Below are 7451 nucleotides of genomic sequence, written 5' to 3'. Positions count from 1 at the left end.
TATAATATAAACTGTTTTTCAATGTCTATTTTTACATCAAATTATGACCTGGACACAGGAAACTTCTAACTGAATAATTATATTCAGATGCTACCTGTTTTAATAACTCGTTAGGTATACAAGACCTTAACAATAAGTGCATCTTCATTATAACATTTATTCAAACATTACTATACTGTACACAAGTATATTCAACATGAAGGGCGATCAGACTCAGCTGCCGATGATGGTGTTGCTTCCAGCCTGCAGACAGAAGGAGAAAGCTTTAGGTTAGTCCAGTAGTTATCTAACCTGTCCTGGTAAGATTAGATAGCTTTATGTTAGTCCAGTAGTTATCCAACCTGTCCGGGTAAGATTACAATTGTATCACAAATATATGTAGGCATACTGTAACATGAAGGTACTTTATGTAACTGTGTAGTGGTGTAGTTTCTTCATCATGGACTTATCTGACAACTGTTGACAATTTAACTCACTAACACCTACATTTACTGTGTTAGTGGGTGTTTATCAATGGTCTTATTATGATTTATGATGTTGGTTGGAGCTTGTGTGTCTACAGTAATGTTTAACATTTCTCACTTTCAATTTACTGCATATCATGTGGTAGCTCATTAGCTGGTAGCGTTTACCTTGTTGTAGTTGCTGATCAAATTTAACACTGCATTTGAAGCTACTGGACAATGACAGACTAATGTAAACTGTTAGCTACTGTAAGCTTAATGTAACTAAGATTACTCAATGCAATTCTCCTTGCTGGTTAGTGTTATGCCAACTACAAACATGAATTCTCACAAGTTTTTAATTTACTGATAAGGGATAAATAAGAGATAACGACTATTGCTTCCATCATAGCCTATTAGTGTCGGTAATGTTACCTACCATCGCACGTTGCAGGCAAAGTTGCCAAAAGAATATTCTCCTTCTGCAAGCAGACTGACAATGATTCACCTTCTCCATCTCAACAAAAAAACTGAACAGCACAGTTCACAGTTCCACAACCATTTCGTCCAGTGCTTTGAAAAGCAGAGCGGAAGTTAAGACAAAACATTTTGAATGATGCAAGCACGCAATTCATGTGTTCTCCCAATGCAACAGAGGAGCCTGGCCTAGCCTCTTAATGATCTTTCAAACGATGTGATTCAAATTCACTTTTTCAATTCAATTATTCAAGTTAAGCAATTCAAATCTAAATATAAATTATTCAAATTCAGTTTCTGGTGGCACATCTTTCAGCCCATACATCTCCAGGCCAAAATTGAGTTTTGGTCATAGCGACCCTGGCTGGCAACAGGATATCCGCCTAATATGACAAACATCATCCAATTTACTGTACAAGAAATTTATAATGTGTGGTTTACATTAGGGTGACCATATTTTGATTTCCAAAAAAAAGGACACTCGGCCCGGCCTCGAAACAGAAATTCCGACAGCCTTGTCAGAGGTTAATGAACATGCTTTATTATGCCTCAATAGTATAAAAATAACTTATGTGATAAAATTAAATATGTAACAACCTGTAATAAAATAATTGCTCTTTCAAATAAATAAAAATAAAGATGAAATAATGTTCTAAATATGACCTATTCTGTGTCAGTTTCAAAATCCAGTTTCAACTAAATAACTCTTAAAACTTTTCGATGTAATAAGATTAGGTTTTTTGGTCTCCATGTGAGCTTTGAGAGCTCCAGCACCTTTCTTAGACACTGAAACATATGTGCTAGCTTTGCACACGGTGCACACCGCCTCCCACTTGTCCTGACCGGGACGGTATATGTAAAGTTTTTTTTGCAGTTTAACTGTGAAGCTGCACTTACGCTTCAGCATTTTGTGTTCAATGCTACTCCGCTGTCTGATCTGCTCCCTGTATGTGCTCCTTGTCTGATCTGCTCCGTTGTCTGATCTGCTCCCTGTCTGATCTACTCCCTGTATGTGCTCCCTGTCTGATCTGCTCCCTGTATGTGCTCCCTGTCTGATCTGTTCCGCTTTCTGATCTGCTCCCTGTCTGATCTGCTCCCTACATGTGCACGTGACAGAACTGCCCGCAAGGCAGCCTCTCGGGAATTATGACTCGCAACAAACTTTGGTAGTATTGTGTGCAAAGCGCCAGTCAATTTAAGTACACGCTTAATGGTCCCATGAAAAACAGTGAAAACCGGACATTTTCATAAATTTATAAAGCCCCCCAGACAATACGTAAAAAGTGGACATGTCAGGGCAAAAGAGGATGTTTGGTCACCGAAGTCCACATGGGACACTGAACCACCCCTATACCTTTGGATGCACACTATTGTGTGAAGTATCATTTAACTCAGCAGAGAGTTCAGTTTTCATTGGTTATGGTTTTTAGTGTCTGAGTGCCGCAAGGAGCGGTGTTCTTTTCTGACAAAACAGTCACACGCCACATACAGATAAAACACAAAACCACAAACTCATCAAACATTACACAAAAACAGACAAGGGGAGGAGGGGGGGCTATATGTCTAGTTTTTCCAAGTATAGCCTTAAGAGTTGGGTACCAAACCCTGTAGTTTTACCTGTACTGACCGAATAACGTCAGTATTACCAAGTATTGGTTCACTTAAAATCAAACGGTGCCAAATTTCGGTGCCTGAGAGCGCATAAGAGCAAGCTTATCCAGTGTGACAAGCAGGCACAACAGGCACAACAGTGGTTTCTTACAACTTCCGCTTGTCATTACTGAATGACAAGTTACCTTAAGTTATAAGTTAAGGTAACTTTATTTCTATAACACCTTTCAGCTACAAGGCAATTCAAAGTGCTTTAATTAAAACATTAAATGGAAATTAAACCGGCTAAAATAGAATAATATGCAAATACAAGAATAAAGGTTTTGTCATTTTTTCAATTCAAGAAGAGAGGGAGGTTTTTTTTAATTTAATTTCTGTCAGTTTAAAATTATCTAAATAAATAACATTGCAAATTATAATAAATAGATTTGGAATAATTTTTCCAACTGAAATCAGGGAAAGTACCGCAAAAAAATACCGTTGGGTACTGGGAACCGAATTTCAGGTACAGGTATCGGTACTGATTTTGGTTCAGTTGCAAAAGGTACCCAACCGTAATAGCCTTACAAAGATCCAGGGTCCTTTATGTCCTTGGGCTAATGCGGTCTGTTCCATTGACAGCAAGTCCATTAAGTCCTTTAACCTTTTTCGTGCGTATTTACATTTCAAGCTTTGTGCATATGCCATATTTTAATGTGAAAGCTGTGCAGTCTTTTATACACAAGGCCACTGGAGTTTGTCCTTTCTCAACCTGAGCTCTGCCCTTGTCTGAGACCACAAGTGCAATAACACATCCACAAAGTACTAACACTATTGGCCTTCAAACATCATGTAACAAGAGCACTTAAAACCCCCCTTGTCAAAAACCAACTCTGTCTAGACAGGTTAAAAAAATGGTAAATAGTTAACTGTCATAAACATGGCCACAGCTGTTATGGGAGAGCAAATGTTATGCCATCTGCATCTGTGTAACTCAAATTCAGTAAATAAGTGTGTCATAAAAGAATCTCAATTCATTAACTATCACTAGAACTAAACAATGAAATAGTCAGGGTTTTTTAGTTATACTATGTATTACAGTACAGCAAAGAAACAGCATCAACAGTTTTGTACTAGCTAGGGTTAGCGGGAGAGAATGTATGGAGACTCATACATTACGTAATGCATCCCTTTTTCCAAGTGTTGTCATGTCACAGGCCTGTCTGGTGAGTTTCATAGTCCAAAATGTCTTGATTGCAGCAAGTTTCAATCTTGGTTCAGATCAGGCAACCTACAGTACATACTAAAGTTTCCTGTGACATGGACATTGCTGGTCATCAACAGTGAAGGTTTTCTTGCTCAACTTCATCGTCATGACATGCAGCCTAAGATGAATTTGCTCACCCTGATCCGTTGTGGTTGCTACACACATCAGAGCACTCAATGCCATGCCTCTTGCCTGTACACTTTAGTCTTTCTTGCAAGTCCATCTGATGACCTGTATGAGGTCCTGTGGAACTGGTGGTAAGTAAATCAATTTGGGCAGGAACAAACAGGGGTTAAAGTAAGCCGGAAAACAATAAGTAACGGCATTCCAGCACCTTTGATTATTCCATAAATTAATATGATCGGCAAATTCTATTTGCAATAACAACTGGCTCACTCTATTTGATCTCTTACATATTTGATCAGATTTTGTTGTAAAGAAATAAAGGATTCATTCATGACTGTTAGACTGAATTCTGATGTCAGCTGTAAACCATTTCTACACACGAGGGGTCTCATTTATGAACATGATGTATGCACAAAATGGGGCTGAAAATGTGCGTACGCCACTTCCCATGCAAAGGTTGTGATTTATAAAAAACGAACTTGAAAGGAGAATGTGCGGTCCTTCACGCAAACTCTGACCCATGGCACATTTTGGAGACAATGGGAATTGGTTACTCGTAGTATTAAGTATTAGGTATTGATGCCTCTACAATGATGTCTCCAATCACAAACTGTTGTAAACATATAAATACTGTGAAGGTGACCCCTGTGCGTAATGCTGCAACACTGCAATGGCACTGCAGGAGGACTAAGCCAATGGAAGAATCAGGAGAGAAAGAGACTTCAAGGACCATGATGATGACTTGCTAATATGCTGATTTAAATTCCCTAAAGCTCAGCTCTTGGATCTATGTACTGAATTGGGACGAGTGGAGAGGGCAATGTGCAGAACCGTGCCATACCGGTCTAAATACAGGTCCTCACCACTCTGGGGGAAGCGGGCTGTTTCCAGCGGGAAATAGCAGAGAGTTTAGTGTTTTTTGTAACTACTAGGCCTATGTATAATCTTCAACTTTATCCCTAAGGCTTGTTTGGATATAATGTTTTGTTAAACCTTATCATACACGCCTGGTACATTGAAGCTGTCCCCGAGTACCACAACACTTTGGACAGCATTATAAATATAGGTAGTCTATAGATCAGGTTTCCCTACACTGTGCAAGAAATGGCCAAAATTATAATCAGTCGTCATGATTCGGCATTATTCAGCGTAACGAAACAAAAACAGAAAGGTCATTAACATACTGATTAGCATTCATGAGGTGATTTGCACTGACTATTAATGGTTAAAAATGGGCGTTTGCAGGGTGGAATGAGAGGCTGATTCATATACGCACACTTCTGGGTAATCTGTGATTTATAAAGGGAACGTAGCTTACAGATTTTAAAAATCTTAACTTGAACGCTATTTTGGCTTTTGGGCATACGTACACTTTTAGTAAGGATCCTACGCACTGTTTTAAAAATGAGACCCCAACAATGTTACACGGCTTACTACATTAATGTGTTAGTTCTGCAAATTGTGTGTAAATCATGTGTAACCCAGATAAACACACAAACGCGTTAAGTGTGCCTTCTAATTGTTGAGTTCAGGTAATGGATAATGATTCTTTTTTGACACTCATTTGCAAAAGTTGAGTGAAACAGGTGCAGGTGGCATAAAATTGGCTGAAACTGGCTTTACAACATACAACACAGTCTCCCTCCCTACTCATTAAATGTCTGACGCAGGGTCAAGTTCCAAAGAAAACAACAACACGTTACTACGCTTTGTTCCAGTAAGTTATGCATCGTAATAACGTTTAAAAAATCTGCGGAAAACTCTGGAAGTGACAGGGAACGTTGTATTTGAGGATTTAAACAGGTAACAATGATAAAAAAAATACTGTTTAAAGTATTTGTCTCATGTACCGTTTGCTTGGTAAGTGTTGGCAGGTGGCGGCAACCTGAAATACAATAAAGCTCATTCACAGCAGACACCAGAAACACAGAAGCCACCCACAAGTCCACCCACCCACCCCGGAAGAACTACAAGTGCACAAGCTTTGTAACAGGTCACAAGTAAGATGTTGGCAGTGTAGAATTTTGGATACACCCTGGGTTTTTTTGGGATGGGGAACACATCAGATTTTTAAAATTGAATTGTTAAATAGGTCAAAATAGCTTATTACCATATATTATAGTGCTTACAGTGGGTACAGTTTGGTGCCCATATCTACATCCCAGCTGAGGTCCAGAGCATTCTACAACAGCTGGTCTTATGTCCATCTTTTGTTGCTAAATGACAAGTCTTCATGTTCTGGGTTTAAGGTTCAGAGGACAACATTTAAAAGCAGGAGTAATGTATCCTTTTCAGACTGACATATGCTACTGTCAAGGTTTTCCAACTATGTGTTTGCTATAGTATTACAACGATGTAATTTTTACATAGGCCTGTCATGGAGACTTTGCAGGCAATACTTTATTGTCCCCAGGGGAAATCTGGCTCAAACTCAAATGTTTAACACATAACACTTGACACATTGTTTGATCAATCAGTTGACATATACTGGCAATAACAAACAACATTAACCAAGCTGTATGTAGCCAGACTGAAGCACATCTCACAGCAACAATCTATTGCTCATCCTTCACAAACAGTGACAGAGCAACACACAGAGCACGCTATTGCAAGCCCCTGCAGCCTGAAGCAACATTATTTTGTTTTAGGCCTATAGTTTAGAAATATTTAGTTCACATTGGGGTACCCTCTGCCAGAGGATAAGAGCGCATTGGCATGGACAAAATAGACAGATCCGACCATTTGTTCTGTGCTTTCCTGGAGAGGTTGGTTTCCATTCCTCTACACAACCTTCATTACAGACCACTGACAAGCAAGCTTTACATGAGATGTTTTTAGATATTACCATGCTATCTGACATATGAACATGCTCTGTAATGCAGGCTTGTATTACATATGTTCTATGATTCCCTGTTAGTGTCTGCTCTAAATGATCAGTATGGGCCTTCCAACCAAAGGTGTTGTCAGTATGAACACCAAGTTCATGAACACCAAGTATGACACCTCAGTTTGTGAAATAGTTGAATGAGATTGTTGGCATGGCACCACTGGGCACAGGTAATAATAATAATAATAATACATTTTATTTAACAGCGCCTTTCTAACACTCAAGGACGCTTTACAGAGAATAAAAGACAGATATAGGGAACATAAAAGTGTAAGTAGTAATAACAAAACAGATAAAACAAAAAACAAAACAAACAAAACAAACAAACAAAACAAAACAGGAACAGTGTATTTACAGATAAGCGAGCTAAGGTCTCTAATTCAGCAAAAATAAGCAAAAGTATGTGTGTCTGTGTGCCGTAGGCTGAGGTAGAAGTGTGCCAAAAATCCCAAAACACGTTGTAGATGTAGCTACAATTAGCAATACAAAGCTATATAAATATTATTCTGTGAGCAAAAACCTTCGCAACAATCTCCTTATCCTTTTAATTTCCTGAAAATGCTTCCTAAAGCATTCAGTCTCTCAGTAAAGGCTTCAAAGGTTAGGATAACTACAAGCTGTAACCACAATGATTGATATGAGGATCATCTTCTGAATATAA

General features: G+C 38.7%; 1 long non-coding RNA gene across 1 annotated transcript; it reads right to left on the bottom strand.

Moving 5' to 3' along the window:
• Nucleotides 1-140: 140 nt before the first annotated feature.
• Nucleotides 141-1015, bottom strand: LOC116693974 (uncharacterized). The gene is made up of 2 exons (XR_004333044.1): nt 883-1015; nt 141-243 (listed from the first exon to the last, which is right to left on the bottom strand). It is a non-coding gene; the product is annotated as an uncharacterized LOC116693974 (long non-coding RNA).
• Nucleotides 1016-7451: the final 6436 nt, after the last annotated feature.

This window comes from Etheostoma spectabile, chromosome 8, assembly GCF_008692095.1.
Source record: "Etheostoma spectabile isolate EspeVRDwgs_2016 chromosome 8, UIUC_Espe_1.0, whole genome shotgun sequence".
In the NCBI taxonomy this organism is placed as follows: Eukaryota; Metazoa; Chordata; class Actinopteri; order Perciformes; family Percidae; genus Etheostoma; species Etheostoma spectabile.
This window is presented reverse-complemented; position numbering and strand designations above follow the sequence as displayed.